Raw genomic sequence first — 17232 nt, 5'->3', positions numbered from 1 at the left:
GAATTCCACCATTCTGTCTTCCAGGTCACTTATCCGTTCTTCTGCCTCAGTTATTCTGCTATTGATTCCTTCTAGTATAGTTTTCATTTCAGTTATTGTGTTGTTCATCTCTGTTTGTTTGTTCTTTAATTCTTCTAAGTCTTTGTTAAACATTTCTTGCATCCTCTCATCTTTGCCTCCATTCTTTTTCCAAGGTCCTCGATTATCTTCACTGTCATTATTCTGAATTCTTTTTCTGGAAGTTTGCCTATCTTCACTTCATTTAGTTATTTTTCTGGGTTTTATCTTGTTCCTTCCTCTAGTACATAGCCCTCTGCCTTTTCATCTTGTCTATATTTCTGTTAATACGATTTTTGTTCCACAGGCTGCAGGCTTGTAGTTCTTCGTGCTTCTGCTGTGTCCCCTCTGGTAGGTGAGGCTATCTAGGAGTCTTATGCAAGTTTCCTGATGGGAGGCACTGGTTGTGGGTAGAGCTGACTGTTGCTCTGGTGGGCAGAGCTCAGTAAAACTTTAATCCGTTTTACTGCTGATGGGTGTGGCTGGGTACTCTCCCTGTCGGTTGTTTGGCCTTCGGCAACCCAACACTGGAGCCTAACTGGGCTCTTTTGTGGGGCTAATGGCAGACTCTGAGAGGGCTCACGCCAGCCAAGGAGTACTTCCCAGTACTTCTGCTGCCAGTGTCCTTGTCCCCACAGAGAGCCACAGCCACCCCCCACCTCTGCAGGAGACCCTCCAACGCTAGCAGGTAGGTCTGGTTCAGTCTCCCCTGGGGTCACTGCTCCTTCTCCTGGGTCCCGAAGTGCACACTACTTTGTGTGTGCCCTCCAAGAGTGGAGTCTCTGTATCCCCCAGTCCTGCCAAATTCCTGCAATCAGATCCCACTAGGCTTCAAAGTCTGATTGTCTAGGAATTCCTCCTCCCGTTGCCGGACCCCCAGGTTGGGAAGCCTGACGTGGGGCTCAGAACCTTCACTCCAGTGGGTGGACTTCCATGGTATAAGTGTTCTCCAGTCTGTGAGTCACCCACCCAGCAGTTACGGCATCTGATTTTACTGTGATTGCACCCCTCCTACCGTCTCATTGTGGCTTCTCCTTTGTCTTTGGATGTGGGGTATCTTTTTTGGTGAGTTCCAGTGTCTTGCTGTCGTTGATTGTCCAGCAGCTAGTTGTGATTCTGGTGTTCTCGCAAGAGGGAGTGAGAGCACGTCCTTCTACTCCGCCATCTTGGTTCCGATCTGTCCAATGTTTTAAATGTACACTTTCCTTCTGGCTGTTAGGAATTGTATGTTAAGAAGTCCAAGACTGGACTTCAGAAGAAGCTGAATCAGGCACTCTCTGCCCCTCAATCAGAGTTTAGGACTAGAGCTATGTCCCAACCACCTTCTGCTACTACCTGCTTGTTAGCAGTGACAGTGGGCAAGTTGAACTGCCTTGGGCAAAGTTCTCATGTGCACATATTCTGCTATCATTCTGTAAATTATAATCCACCCACTGAAAGATATTTAGAAATCATGTAATGTGACATCTCTGCCAGTTTTCCCAATGTACAACAAATTACAGTATAATGAGGGAATGATGAGAATGGGATACCTGATTAAAAATTCAAGGCCTGCATTCAGCTATAACTATATGCAGACCTCCAGAATTTTAAATGTAAGAATTAAAAAGCGACTTGGAATCATTCATGGTCAACATAGTATAAGGAAAAGGGAAACTATGGGATGTGGTTCTTCTAGATAAGTCACTTATTAAATAAATAGCCTTTATATTAACAGAATATTACCTCTCCTCTTTCATTCAGAAAGTTAGGTGTATCAAATGTTGAATAAAATAATCTTTAGGAAAATGTTCTATTGTTACTCTTGTGTTCTAATTTTTATTGTAATATCCTTAGGGAAAATAAGTCACAAACACAGAGTAGGGTAATTTGAGAAAAATTCTCTAAATGACTACATCTTATTTTACTAGTAAGAATTCTAGTGGTTTACATAAGTTCTTTCCTATTAATTTTTTCTGGTAAACTCAAAGATTTCTTTAACTTGCCCATAAAGTACTATACCTGCCAGGATGATCTGAATCTGGGTGTACTCTTGAAATACAATTCTGTAACCTATGACTTCATGAAATTAAGTGTTGTTTGTATCTTGTGGCTTGTTAGTGAACTTTGTTGCTAACACAGCCTGCTAAAACCATGGCAGTTTCTGGAGCTGAAGCTCTGACTGCCTGCCTCTTCCTGCTCTTTCTCAGAGCAAACTCTATGATCACTGCCATTAATACAGATCTTAGAGTATTATCCAGGCAGTAACAGGTTTGAGGTACCACTTGACTCTCCCCTCCTTTGGTCTCCTTCCAATACAGGACATGTAACCAAAGAAAATAGTTAAATGGAAAACATTGTGTCAAAAATGTGCAAGAGGGCTTCTCTGGTGGCGCTGTGGTTGAGAGTCCACCTGCCGATGCAGGGGACACGGGTTCGTGCCCCGGGCCGGGAAGATCCCACATGCCGTGGGGTGGCTGGGCCCATGAGCCATGGCCGCTGAGCCTGCACATCCGGAGCCTGTGCTCCGCAACAGGAGAGGCCACAACAGTGAGATGCCCACATACCGTAAAAAAAAAAAAAAAAAAAAAAAAAAGGAAAAAAAAATGTGCAAGATTCTGATTTCCCAGTAGAAAGATATAGTATAATAAAACCTAGATTAGAAAACATGGCTTTTAGTTGATATTAAAGTGGGGTCTTCTGCTTCTTACTCTAAAATAAAATTTGGATTCATTTTCTCAGGTGTGCCTATATATTATGAGATAAAACTAGCTCTGCTTGGCATACTCCAAGGCTGACCAGCTACATAGAAGACTACATTACTTACCTTGCTTCAGAAGAAAAAGAAAGTACTTGGAACATAGCCAAATATGGCAAAATAGGCCAGGCCAGGTATGCTTTGCCATATAGAAGTAAAGAAATTAAGTTCGGTAAAAGGATCTGTTATGTATTAGCTTCATTGACATTTCATGTATTAATAGGATTCTTGCACACTAGTGAAAGGGAACACAGTCAGGCTTTCATCAATAACAGCAGCCCCACATAATGGGGAGGGATACATAAGATTAAAAGAAGTATTTCCCCCAAATCTTATGTATGGTCAGATGGTCATCTGTGGGCCAGGACTGCAATGTGTGGATATTGAAAGGAGCACAAGTGTTTCTCCCTGTACCATTACAGTGTTGATTACTTGAGGGAGTTTCTTCCCTCTAACTACATTTAGTCTGGAATATTTGATTGTAAAATTTCCTGGAGGGGGTGGGGGGTGGTGCTCAAATTTTATAGCACTAGAGAAGTGATTTTTTGAATTCACACACAGAGAGCCATTACCCCTAAAGTGCAGGTAGTTGGGCTGTATTTGCTTCTAGAGTCAGTTATATGCAATGCCAGCAACACTCTATTTGACACCTTGAGATCCAGTGCTAACTTAAGAACAATGTAATGCCTAGGCTATCCCATCTCCTACATAACTGTACTAACTAGAGTACATTTATTTTTAAATGGTACATAAATCTTATAATCCATCTTGGGACTGGCGTGTGGGTACAGTGTGAGGTGGTGTCATTATTATCAAGGTCTTACACATTTGCCCTCAAGAGTAATCTCTACCCATCTTATGTTTGAATGATGAGATATATTGAAATGCTATTAGCAGCTAACACATTAAACACTTTGTGTTCTGTCAAACATTCTGTGAACATGCTAGCATGCATTATCTCATTTAATCTTCACAACAAACGTAAGATCCCAAATATAATTCTTATCTTATGGATGGGCATGATGGTTAATTTTGCTGTCAACTTGACTGGGCTTCGGGATATCTAGAGAGCAGGTAAAATATTTGTGGGTGTGTCTGTGAGGGTGTTTCTGGAAGAGATTGGCTTTTGAATTGGTAGACTGAGGAAAGAAGACCACTCTCATCAATGCAGGTGGGCATCATCCAATTCACTGGGGACATAAGTAGAACAAAAAGGCAGAGGAAGGATGAATTTGTTCTCTTGCTTGCACTGGGACACTCATATTCTCCTGACTTCAGACACTGGTGCGATTTTGGACTCAGACTGGGATTTACTATTGGCTCCCCTGTTTCTCAGGCCTTCAGGTTTGGCCTGGAACTGCACCACCAGCTTCCTTGGGCCTCCAGCTTGTAGACAAATCATGGGACTTCTCAGTCTCCATAATTGTGTGAACTAGTCTCTTACAATAAACATCTTTCTTACAATAAACATCTTTCTATATAAATCTATGTATAGCCTATTGGTCCTGTTTCCCTGGAGAACCCTAATACAATGGGGTAACTAAAGCTTAGAGAAAATAAACAATTTGGCCAAAATAATACACCTAATAAGCAATGGACCCAGAACTGAAACAGTAGATCCAAGGACAACTGATAATATTTAGCTGCATCAGGAGCACTGATGCCTTAACTGGGCATGAATGAAACCAGTTCCACCTACCAACAGTTTGTAATTCTAAATTCCTCATCAAATAATTTTTAAAAGGTCCTCTTATAGTTACAATATTATAAAATAATCATATATATAAAACACATATATAATTACAATATTATAAAATAATCATATATATATAATATATATATATATAAAACACAGAGCTAATTGTAAATGTACATATATTACTTTGGGCACTAAGTGATTATAGCTGACAAGAAACATGCTTTTTGTTTTTTCCCATTTAAAAACGTTGTGTTTCATTTTCCAAAAATAGAAGATTATACATGCTTGATTTTTCTTGCTTTAGACCTGGAACTGATTTTAAGGATGTGACAATTGGATCTCACAGCTTGAAATTTTCTGTGTCTAGCATTAGATATAAAGATTTTGAAGGGAATTTATTGCCCAAGAAAACTGTAATAAATGGGCTGTTGCAAAAGATGCAAGTTGATATATTAGAGGGAGTAGTAACTTCTCTCATTGAAAAAGAAGAATTGGTGGATTATTACAATGGTATAGGTATTATTTTCATTTTCAATATTTTATTTGGGGTTTGAGTAACATCAGAATCCCTGATACAACATCAGACTACTTTTCCTTAAATGAAGTGAAGGTAAACACTAAGGGGCAAGCTTGGGTATCACATATAAAACAATAAACAAAATTGTCCTTCAAGGGTAGGTTTGACTGCTAGAGAGAACTGTCATAATGTGTCAAGCAGGAGAGAGCCCCCATCCTGAATGAGAAAGTTACTTGTCTGTACGTTTGGCCACTGCAATAACTCACAAAACTAAATGTGGTTATACTGTACAACATTGATGAATGGCTAACTTATTATAAAAGCCTAAGAATTAACATAGAGTTAAGAAGTTCAAAGATTTAATAATGAGGTGGCTTCAATCATATGCCTTATTGAGTGCCAGGTATTATTCTAAGCACTTTCTGAATTAATGCATGCAAAGCTCTGGTAGCACAAAGTCCACATATTTGTGCTAAAAATGTGACTAATCTACTAATGCCTTTTTTGATATGAAAGTGTCTTTGCCAGGAGTGAACAAACTGAAATGGCTACATGCCAAGCTTATGGAGTTGAATAAAGGATGCAAGTTAATATTGAACAGAGAAAAGCACCAATGTTAAAGTCAGAGTTTCAATAGACAAAGACTGGAGCATAAACCTTAGTCTTTGTTTTCTCTTGCCTCCATTTTAGTAAATGTTCTGCTCTCAGACCCAGTGACTTATGAGTAAGGCTCATTTAGGACAACTTGTCTGGTTGGTGTGTCAAACTATTGTTGGAAGCCCAAAGAGTTATGGGAACTTAGACATCTCTGTCCCAGCTGGAGGAAATACCAGCTCTAAGGTGAATGCAATTACCCACATAATGAATAACAGATATTATTTCAAGAAACTAAACAGACACGACTGATAGAGCTTGAGACAGAGAGCCTTGTGAAAGGTCCTGTAGAGACCATGAATTAAGAGATGTGGGAACATATGTATATGTATAACTAATTCACTTTGTTATAAAGCAGAAACTAACACATCATTGTAAAGCAATTATACCCCAATAAAGATGTTAAAAAAATTCATTTAGAAATGCCGTTTCCACTAAGGGATGATTATTAAACCTGTCTGAGATAAGAATTGGCACTGGCAGGTTAACAACTGGATTCTTTAAAATTTTAAATTGCCATTTTCACCACTAAATCTTTAAATATAAAAACTTCTTTCTTGTTAGTATAAATAATGTTATACTAACCAGAGCAATGGTTCTATTTTTCTTTTTTAAGAATTTTAAGAATATTTTTCTTTTTTAGAAGTCAAGGCACAGTTACATAAGTTTTTTGAGGTAGAGGGTTGTACATCAAATGACATATTATTGACAGTTTACATAATCCAGATCTAAGCATGATCGTGGTGGGTCATGTGACCCCTTACAAGATCAAGAAGGAGTGTTATCTTTTAAGGAGTTGTCTTGTTAATGCTAGGAAAGTTACTCTTTGTGGTTGAGTAGACCCCATTCCCTAAAAACCAAGTCCCCCTAAAACTGAGTTCCTCTCCTGAGTTTATGATTAACATCTCTATCCAAAACGATGGTTCCCTTTACTTGTCCAACATCTATTCTCCTCAAGATTGAGGAGTATCAAAGAAAAGGGATTGATACTGCACAGGGCCCTGTGGGGCTCCTGGGCACAAAGACTTTCTGTGTCCTCCATTTCTTTGATTATAGGAAACAGCCTTCATTCAGCCTCCATGATCTTCCCTGGGTTCCAATGGGCAGATTCAAGCAGTTGTTAATTAGGGAAGAGAGGGGATGTGAGACCAGGGAGAAACAGTCAAGAGTAGCCTTGGTGCAAGGTCCTGTTTCCCCATTAACAATACACACAACAATATCTTTGAGCTGTTTTCCAGATGTTGAAACCCCCTCCATGTGGGAGAAGTTAAGGATGGTATGCTGCCCCGAGCAATGGTTCTTAACCAAGGGCAGTTTCTCCCCCAAGGGATATCTGTCAAGGTCTGGAGACATTTTTGGTTGTCACAGCTGTGGAGTTGGCGCTACTAGCATATACTGGGTAGAGGATAGAGTTAGTGCTAAATACTCTACAGTGCACAGTACAGCCCCTCCCACAAGAGCACTGTTCAGCCCAAAACACCAGTAGTACCTAGGTGGAGAAACCATGCACTAAAGTAAAATTTATAATATGTAAACAAGTCACTGCTGCTATGATCCATTTCATTTTTAACTATTTGTTGGCATCCTTTAGGTAGATAATAGTTAACGTGGTAAAATAAGCTGCTTTGTAAACATTTTGGAAATGTTTTATGTCAATTTATAAAACTCTCCCTCTCTCTCACTTTCTCTCTCCCTCTACACACACACTTATGTATGTCAATACTGGGATTAATGTTTAAAAATTAATTGTATTTTCTATCAAGCCCATTAGATTATAAGCTCTTAAATGTTTGAGCCATCTTGTTTATATTCCCAAGTCCTAACAAAAGTCTTTTCTTTCCCTATGATGAAGTATGTGCAAAATAGACAAACAAATGACGGGTTTACATTTTGTGCATGTTGTGTTCAGATAGAAATAAACTGATAAGAAACTAGTGAAATAAATAATATAGCATGATGGTTCTGATTATGATTTATACCTCCTTGGTTTAATCTTATTTCCTTTACTCTACCAGCAGCATAACATTGGCCAAGTTGTGTAATGCCTCAATGCCTCAATTTGCTAACATATAAAATGGATCTATTATACAAGGTTATTATATATTATAAGAATTAAATAAGAAATATATTTCAAAAACTCGCAGCAATGCCTGGGCATATAAAACATTATTATTTGTTGCCATCTGTATCCATTCTTCTTCCCAAATTCTTTTATAGGGTGGTGAAATTAGGCAGAACCCAGATCATTCATCTGACCTCAGCATTTCTCCCTGTACCTCTATAAAAAAAATAGACGTGGTACCTTCTTCTTTGTATGGAGTATAAGAATAGGGTCTACAGTGGATGAGAGATTGTGCTTTGCTTCCAGATCCCAGGCAAATAATGAGGACTTCAAGACTCCCTGAAGCCTCAGCATGCAAAATCCAGTAAATTCCATCAGAAAGGGGCTGTGCCTACCATTGGCTGGGTGTTATCTTGGCAGGACCTACTAGAACCTGCTGACTCCATTTGATTTATTGGTAAACAGCTCTTGTGTGTTGATTGTCACCAGGCTTACTGCTTGGAGGAGGACTTTTGACACATACCAGGAAGACTTGAGATATGAAATTCTTCCATGTGCATTCACAATGAAATAAATCTCTACCAGCTTTTTCTCTACCTGCTCCCTAGAGAAGAATCCTCCACATCTTCTAGTCATTCATTCACCAGTGAGAAAGGAATCCTGAAAGTATACATTAGGGCTTATTGAACTCAAAATCATGATCAAGAAGAGAAAATAATTACAGCTCAATAAAGGATGTGTTAGCATGAACAATAAAGATGGATGTTCAGGGTAGACATTCAGAACAAAAGTCTCTCCTTGAAGTACATTAAATGAAAAAGACAGGATTTCATTGTGAAAAAGGTAACAAAAATAATAGTAATGAGAAAGCCCACAAATAGGCACAATGGTTTTCTGAACCAAAAGAAATCACAAGGTTTTCAAATTTTAAATTTATAGATTAACTGAAAAACAGGATTTTTACTATTATGAATAGAAATATTATTGAGGAAGATCAAATAATATATAAATATAAATTGTGACTTTTCCCTCTGTAATATACATGGAAATGAAATTCATGAGGGAAAATAACAGGCATGTAGAACAGGTAAAGGAAATCTCATATGCAAATAAAATAAATTATATAACAGACAAATATTGCAGAGATGGTTATTGAACATAAGAGAATTTCCTTAAATTCAAGAAAATTTTTACTTAAAATAATTCCTAGAAAAATTAATTTTAAAGACATTCTAAGGCACAACAGTAATATTTCTACATTCTCAGGATAAATGATTATTTTACTGACCTTCAGACCCAAATAAATCCTACTTACAGTTATGTTATCTGCTATACTAGAAGATAAGGACATTGGAAGAACATCTGTAGACTGAGAGAATATGACAGAAAGCCAGTCCTCTATCCAGCCAATATGTCCCTTTACTGTCAACATCAAGTATGACATATTTAGACATGTGAGAACTCAGAAAATATTCACTCCTATATGTACTCTAACCAAATATCAATTGCATCAGTACAGATATTTAAAGATACATGAGGCAAACAGTGGCTGGTGAAAAACCTTATATTATCTATGCTTAAATTCAGATGGTAATATCATAACTATAGGTAAAAATTAGTAATTAAGTTATGATTATTGAGGCAGAAGATAAAGTGTGTAAGGAAAAATATATAATAACCCAGAACTAAGGCATTTTATATTTTGGCAATATAATCAGAGATAAAATCAGGCAAGTAAAATAATTCTAAATTAAGCTTTAATGTTGTAGAAGAAGGAAGTAGCAAAGCGAAAGTATTCAAAATGTTTCACTCTGATGGAAAAGCTGTTGGTGAATAAATCATCTGGGTGAGAGCATAATTTGAAAGACTGAAGAAATATGGCTTTACTTGTTGTTGATAAGAAAGGGAAGGATCAGGCAAAATTGAAAAGCAGAACTGAATTTAAGAACTAGGAAAAGTGAAAGATAAATGAGCAGAAACACAATCAGATAATAGGTACCAATGACAGGAATACAATCAAATGTCAGTTATTACACTACATGTGGATTGGCTGACTCCCTTATCAAAATACAGATGTTGTCAGATTGGGTGTCAGCCCATAAGATTCATACAGTTGCTCTTCATTATCCTCGGGCTGTTGGTTCCAGGACATGCCCCCTCCCTCGGTGATACCAAAATCCATGGATGCCCAATTAAGTTCCTTATATAAAACAGAGTAGTACAGGCGGTGCTTGGTCTTTCCGAGTTCCACATCCGTGAATGCGATCTGATGTCGATGTGGAGGGCCAACTGGATATTAAAAAAAGTCAATAAGGTAGATATCATCCATAACAAACTAGCCTAAAAGTGAAAACTAAGGCTTAAACAAATATATGCCAAGCAAGTGAAAATGAAAAAAATTCATACATAGCAAATAAATATCAAATTGGAGCTAAGGGTCAAAAGCATTCTGTAGGAGAAAGAGGAACATGTACTTACTAAATTTTAAATCCATGAAGATACCAGCCACTTATAAACAAATGACAAAAAGCCAAATAAGTAAAAACTAATTGGAAATGCAGGGCAACTTAAAAAAAGCACAAGTTTAGTGGATGATTTAATATACCCTTCTGAGAATGTAAGATGCCAGTTATACAGAAAACCAAATATATAGCAATAACATAAAAGATTTAAATAATGCATCATCAAAACCTTAAATGAAGGATACAAAATTAATGCACAGAAGTCTCTGGCATTCCTATATACTAATGATGAAAAATCTGAAAGTGAAATCAAGAAAACACTCCCATTTACCATTGCAACAAAAAGAATAAAATATCTAGGAATAAACCTACCTAAGGATACGAAAGACCTGTATGCAGAAAATTATAAGACACTGATGAAAGAAATTAAAGCTGATACAAATAGATGGAGAGATATACCATGTTCTTGGATGGGAAAAATCAACATTGTGAAAATGACTCTACTACCCAAAGCAATCTACAGATGCAATGCAATCCCTATCAGACTACCACTGGCATTTTTCACAGAACTAGAACAAAAAATTTCGCAATTTGTATGGAAACACAAAAGACCCCGAATAGCCAAAGCAATCTTGAGAACGAAAAAGGAGCTGGAGGAATCAGGCTCCCTGACTTCAGACTATACTACAAAGCAACAGTAATCAAGACAGTATGGTACTGGCACAAAAACAGAAAGATAGATCAGTGGAACAGGATAGAAAGCCCAGAGATAAACCCACGCACATATGGACACCTTATCTTTGATAAAGGAGGCAGGAATGTACAGTGGAGAAAGGACAGCCTCTTCAATAAATGGTGCTGGGAAAACTGGACAGGTACATGTAAAAGTATGAGATTAGATCACTCCCTAACACCATACACAAAAATAAGCTCAAAATGGATTAAAGACCTAAATGTAAGGCCAGAAACTATCAAACTCTTAGAGGAAAACATAGGAAGAACACTCTATGACATAAATCACAGCAAGACCCTTTCTGACCCACCTCCTAGAGTAATGGAAATAAAAACAAAAATAAACAAATGGGACCTAATGAAACTTCAAAGCTTTTGCACAGCAAAGGAAACCATAACCAAGACCAAAAGACAACCCTCAGAATGGGAGAAAACATTTGCAAATGAAGCAACTGACAAAGGATTAATCTCCAAAATTTACAAGCAGCTCATGCAGCTCAATAACAAAAAAACAAACAACCCCATCCAAAAATGGGCAGAAGACCTAAATAGACATTTCTCCAAAGAAGATATAAAGAATGCCAACAAACACATGAAAGAATGCTCAACATCATTAATCATTAGAGAAATGCAAATCAAAACTACAATGAGATATCATCTCACACCAGTCAGAATGGCCATCATCAAAAAATCTAGAAACAATAAATGCTGGAGAGGGTGTGGAGAAAAGGGGACACTCTTGCACTGCTGGTGGGAATGTGAATTGGTTCAGCCACTATGGAGAACAGTATGGAGGTTCCTTAAAAAATTACAAATAGAATTACCATATGACCCAGCAATCCCACTACTGGGCATATACCCTGAGAAAACCAAAATTCAAAAAGAGTCATGTACCAAAATGTTCATTGCAGCTCTATTTACAATAGCCCGGAGATGGAAAGAACCTAAGCGCCCATCATCGGACGAATGGATAAAGAAGATGTGGCACATATACACAATGGAATATTACTCAGCCTTAAAAAGAAATGAAATTGAGTTATTTGTAACGAGATGGATAGACCTAGAGTCTGTCATACAGAGTGAAGTAAGTCAGAAAGAAAAAGACAAATACCGTATGCTAACACATATATATGGAATTTAAGGAAAAAAAATGTCATGAAGAACCTAGGGATAAGACAGGAATAGAGGCGCAGACCTACTGGAGAACGGACTTGAGGATATGGGGAGGGGGAAGGGTGAGTTTTGACAGGGCGAGAGAGAGTCATGGACATATACACACTAACAAACGTAGTAAGGTAGATAGCTAGGGGGAAGCAGCCGCAAGGCACAGGGATATTAGCTCGGGGCTTTGGGACAGCCTGGAGGGGTGGGATGGGAGAGTGGGAGGGAGGGAGACGCAAGAGGGAAGACACATGGGAGCATATGTATATGTATAGCTGATTCACTTTGTTATAAACCAGAAACTAACACACCATTGTAAAGCAATTATACCCCAATAAAGATGTTAAAAAAAAAAAAAAAACCTTAAATGATTGTGTGTACAAATGTTACATGTATGCAATTTTCATCTCTATAGATAATGCACATTTTTCTTTTATCCATATTTCCCTTACAAAAACCTATCATATACTTGATTACAAAGATACCCGTATTTCGTTCCAAAAGGGTAGATATTTTATGTTATAATTTGATGAAACTTAAAAATCAAGAATAGAAACATGATCAAAGGAGATATATACTTTTTTTTTTCCACAGGAAAGTAGGATTTATTGGTGGGCACGAGTAAGGAGGGGGCAGCACCAAGGCACTCATGAGTGCAGGGCCCGCCATTTGTCCAGAGGGCCACAATTAAGGATGTAGTTGGCCCCACAGCCTTCCAAGATGAACTGCTTTCCTGCCATCATGTTTTCAAATTCATCTGCATTAAACTTAGTAAATCCCCACTTCCTGGAGATGTAGATCTTCTGATGGCCAGGGAACTTGAACTTGGCCCTATAGAGGACCTCAATCACATGCTCCTTGTTCTGCAGCTTAGTGCTGATGGACATTATGACTTGGCCAATGTGGACCCTGGCCACTGTGTCCTGGGGCTTTCCAAAGGCAGCGGGCATACCTGTCTGGAGCCTAGATTGGGAACAGCATGCCAGTCATGAATGTCCACTGGAAAAGGCTGTCTCTAAGGTCCCTTGGGGCAACCCATGCAGGTAACAGGCTGCATACACTACCGAGGAGGCTGCTGTTTGCAGCCATTGCACACTGGGCCCCCATGGGGAGAGATTTATACTTTTAAAAATTAAGATTCTCCAAAATAACCACAGAATACTAGATAATATTAAATAATCTCTAGTAAGTAAATGCAAAAGAAAATGATTGCAAATAAACCAGAAAATAATGAAAAGCAGAGCAATTCAGTAAACCTATGGGAATCAAGCAAGAATATATTTAGACAAATAATTATTACTGCATACATATTTATTATAAAAATCAGATTAAATAAATATTTAATAAATTGACACTAAAATTAAACCACAGAATTGGGAAATTAGATTATTACTAATGAAATATGACAAAAGGGAAAATAATAGAACTGAACAATAAAATTCTTTTTTTAAAAAGAACAATGAATCTTTCATAGCTTAATTTATGTACAAAAGAGAGAGATAAAATTTACAGCAATTTCTGTTATTGTTTAAGGCTCTGTTAATTTTCTATTCATAATCATTCTGCCCATTTTGTTGCTTATAAAACAAATTACTTTTTACTGCCCTGCAGGTGATCAAGGTCTTCAGGAGAACCCAGATTGTCAATTTTGATGTATCTAAATAAACATGGATAAACTAAACCATGCTACAGAGACCTTGCTTTAGTTATGGACATATAGCAAAATTCTCAAAAATAAAAAGAGAGGGAAAGGCAACTCACTGGCTTACGAAAAAAAAGTTTCTAAAATGAGACACTAGATAGGGGTGTTTTATTTTCTGTCTAAGGATGCTGAAATCTGTATTAAATGCCTGAAAAGTTTCCACCCATTTAGGGAGCCATGAGGGGAGTAAGATTATTTCTTAAATTAGGGTGCACCCAACAGCATCAATGTTACCTGGAAATAAGTTAGAAAAACAAAATCTTGACCCACTCCAGCCCAGAGCTACTAAAGTAGAAACCCTATGCTGTAACAAGCTCTCCAGGTGATTCTGACACAGGTTAAAGTTTGAAAACCACTGCTTTCAAAGGAAAAGCAACATCCTAAAGATGGATGAGGGGAAATATTGAAGATAGTTGGGTCTCAATAATGTTGTTGAGCTGCTTATTTAATGAGACCTGGGACTGTCCTATCTCCAGAATTCTCTCTCCTCCTCTTCCCTTCCCTTCCCTCTCTTCTCTTTTCCTTTCCTTGTATTTCTTTCTCTTATTTTTGTAAAGCAATACAACGAGGTTTAATGCATTGTATGACAGTAAAATTATTAAATCCATGGTTTGGTAAGACCAAAAATACCTTTATAGAGACTCTTGTTTTTGCCAACCAGGAGAGCCAACCACAGAGAAAACTGCTTGGCTTGGCCCCAAGAGATCCAAAAAAGAAAATGATGACTAATAGTAACACCCGGACTGAGGACACAGAGATCTATGCACAACTATGAATCTTTGACACCTTTACACCTTTTCAATTTTTCAACTTATCTTTTTCCTTTGTATCTTCCATTAAAATGTTTTTATCATGTTAGATCCATGTCTTTCTTCACAACTAGGTACATAGTTATTAATAAACAGTGTTAAAATTTTAATTTATGTGACATCTCTTGTTGTTTATAGATGTCATTTGATTATCCAAATTTGTTTATTTTACTTGTTGCCTAAAGCAACTTAAACTCATAAATAGAAAAAGAGAAACAAATCTAACAATGAAAAAACTAAAATTATAAGAGAATATGACATGCAATGCAATCACAATACTTGAGAAAATCTTGAGAAAATTGATTATTTTCCAGCATAATATAAAGTAACAATTTTACATGGGAGAAGTTAAAAAAATTGAACAGGCAAATACTAATGAAGAAATCAGAAAGGCAATTAAAACTCCACCTTTAAAAGAAAGATATGGAACGCCAAATGTTTTATTTTGTTTATGTTTCTAAACAAAAGGTAATTTATTCTTTAGATTATAAAAACAATTGGAACTTAGTATAAACTTAATATTCTAACAAATAAAGATAATCCAAATTTATAGTCACTTGTAAATACAAATAGAACATGCAGAATTATATATGGATCCAGCAATTCATAAAAACAACATAATATGATCAGTCAGCTTTTAATCTAGAAAATTCATTGCAAGGGAAAAAAATAAAGAAGGAAAACAAATAATTTAACAATAGATTCTAGGAAGCCAAGTGATAAAAAAATATCAGTCATTCATAGTAAAATTCTAAGTAAGATAGAAATAGAAACTAGTTAAACAGGATAGAGTTAATTTTCAAAGCACAGTAGAAAACATGAGACAACATGTTGAAATATTGAAGTCTTTTCTCTTAAATTCAGGAATAAAAGAGGAATGCTTTTTCTCACTATATAATTCATGATCAGGGAAAATTGATACATATTTTGGAAAGAAATGCCAAGTTTGTATATTTTTTAAATGCTAGGATTATAAACTTGAGTCTCCAGTTAGACAGTGAAATAAGTGAGAATTTTTAATAGACAGTGAAATAAGTGAGAATTTTTAAGATAGTTGGATAAGAAGATAAACACAAAAAATAGTTTTTCTCTAACTCAAGCAAGAGCTATATACAGATATAAATAAACACACATGCATAAATATATATTCAAAATAGTGATCAAAGATATAAGAACCTGAGGAATAAATGTAATAAGGGATGTATAGGATTTATATGAGGGAAACACCAATTTTTAAGGACATTGAAACTGTAAGAAAAAATAAGAGAGTTATACTGTGTTCTTAATGAGAAGATTTAATTTCAAGAAAGAAACAATCCTCCAAAAATAATATGTAAGTATAATGAAATTACATTGACAATACATGAGGATACTTTTCTAGATTCTAATAAGGAAGTCTACAGTTCCATTAAACAAGAAAATACAAGAAAAAAAAGAATTATGGAGAACACAGTTTACAAGCTATTGAATTTTTCTATAAAACCATTGTAATTATAACATGATATTATCACAGGAATCATGAATTAGATCAGTGTAACAGAATACACAGTCCATAAGGTTTAATATAAAAATGTTTACATTTCAATTCAGTGAGGAAAGGAGGTTTATTTATAAATGATCTCATCTTAATTGATTATCCATCTGAAAGCAAAAAACACATTTTCTAATTTTTCATTTCACTCCTATAAATAGATAATTCCCAACATATCAGAGATTTAGATGCAAAAAAAAAAATTAAATGACAAGGAAAATACTTGAGAAAACATGAAATGTATATCCCCAAGAAAACTCATGATCATAAGGGAAAGATACACGTATTTAGCAATATGAAAATTTTTTTAAATGGCAAAACATACAGAGTCAAAATGCAAATGATGGGCTACTAAAAATATTTTCAATATTTATGAAGTAAAATTTCGAATCTGATTTTTAAAAGATAAATAAATAAGGTCTGGAGAAAAATCTGAAAAGAATATGAATAAAAAATTCATCACAGAAGTTAAAATGTGCTCATCTTTAGCATCAGTAAAGAACATACAAATGTAACTAACATCAGATTGACAAAGGGAATGCCTTCCATTGCTAATGGAAATGTTGGCACTCTCATATGTTGCTGAGCACTTTTTTATTACCATGCTATATTTGGAAAAATACAATATACGCTAACATTTTAAAATATGCATAATCTTTAATTTCATTGCATGAAAATTTGAGATGTTAGACTATAGAAATTAATTCATTTTTTATAAATATACATATACATGTATATTTTGTGCAAATATATGTGTATATATATAAATGTACAGAACCATATATATATATATGTGTGTGTGTTTGTGTGTGTGTGTGTACAGTACTATTTTTATGGGCCAAAACTGAAAATATTTACTTTCTTGAACAATAGATAACTATCTTGGTGTTATCATCCTATATTATATAGGATTATTTCATCTTTGTTGCATAATAATTTATAGTTCTTATATAATTTACTCAACCCAACAGTCCTCCAAAGTATTATCATTTCAGAGTTCCAGCACAGTAATATCACAAATTTGATTATGGTGTTAGCCACTGGATCTTCTATGACTAATAAAATTAGAATGTAATATCCTTATTTTCATCACTTCTATAAATTTAAAA

The 17232-nt window shown here is 36.0% G+C and overlaps 1 non-coding gene across 1 annotated transcript; it reads right to left on the bottom strand.

Annotated features, from left to right (window-relative positions):
* Window positions 1–13088: 13088 nt before the first annotated feature.
* LOC116754826 lies at window positions 13089–13218 on the bottom strand. Its single transcript, XR_004350165.1, has one exon. It is a non-coding gene; the product is annotated as a small nucleolar RNA SNORA70 (small nucleolar RNA).
* Window positions 13219–17232: the final 4014 nt, after the last annotated feature.

This window comes from Phocoena sinus, chromosome 5 (genome assembly GCF_008692025.1).
Source record: "Phocoena sinus isolate mPhoSin1 chromosome 5, mPhoSin1.pri, whole genome shotgun sequence".
Taxonomy (NCBI): Eukaryota; Metazoa; Chordata; class Mammalia; order Artiodactyla; family Phocoenidae; genus Phocoena; species Phocoena sinus.
This window is presented reverse-complemented; position numbering and strand designations above follow the sequence as displayed.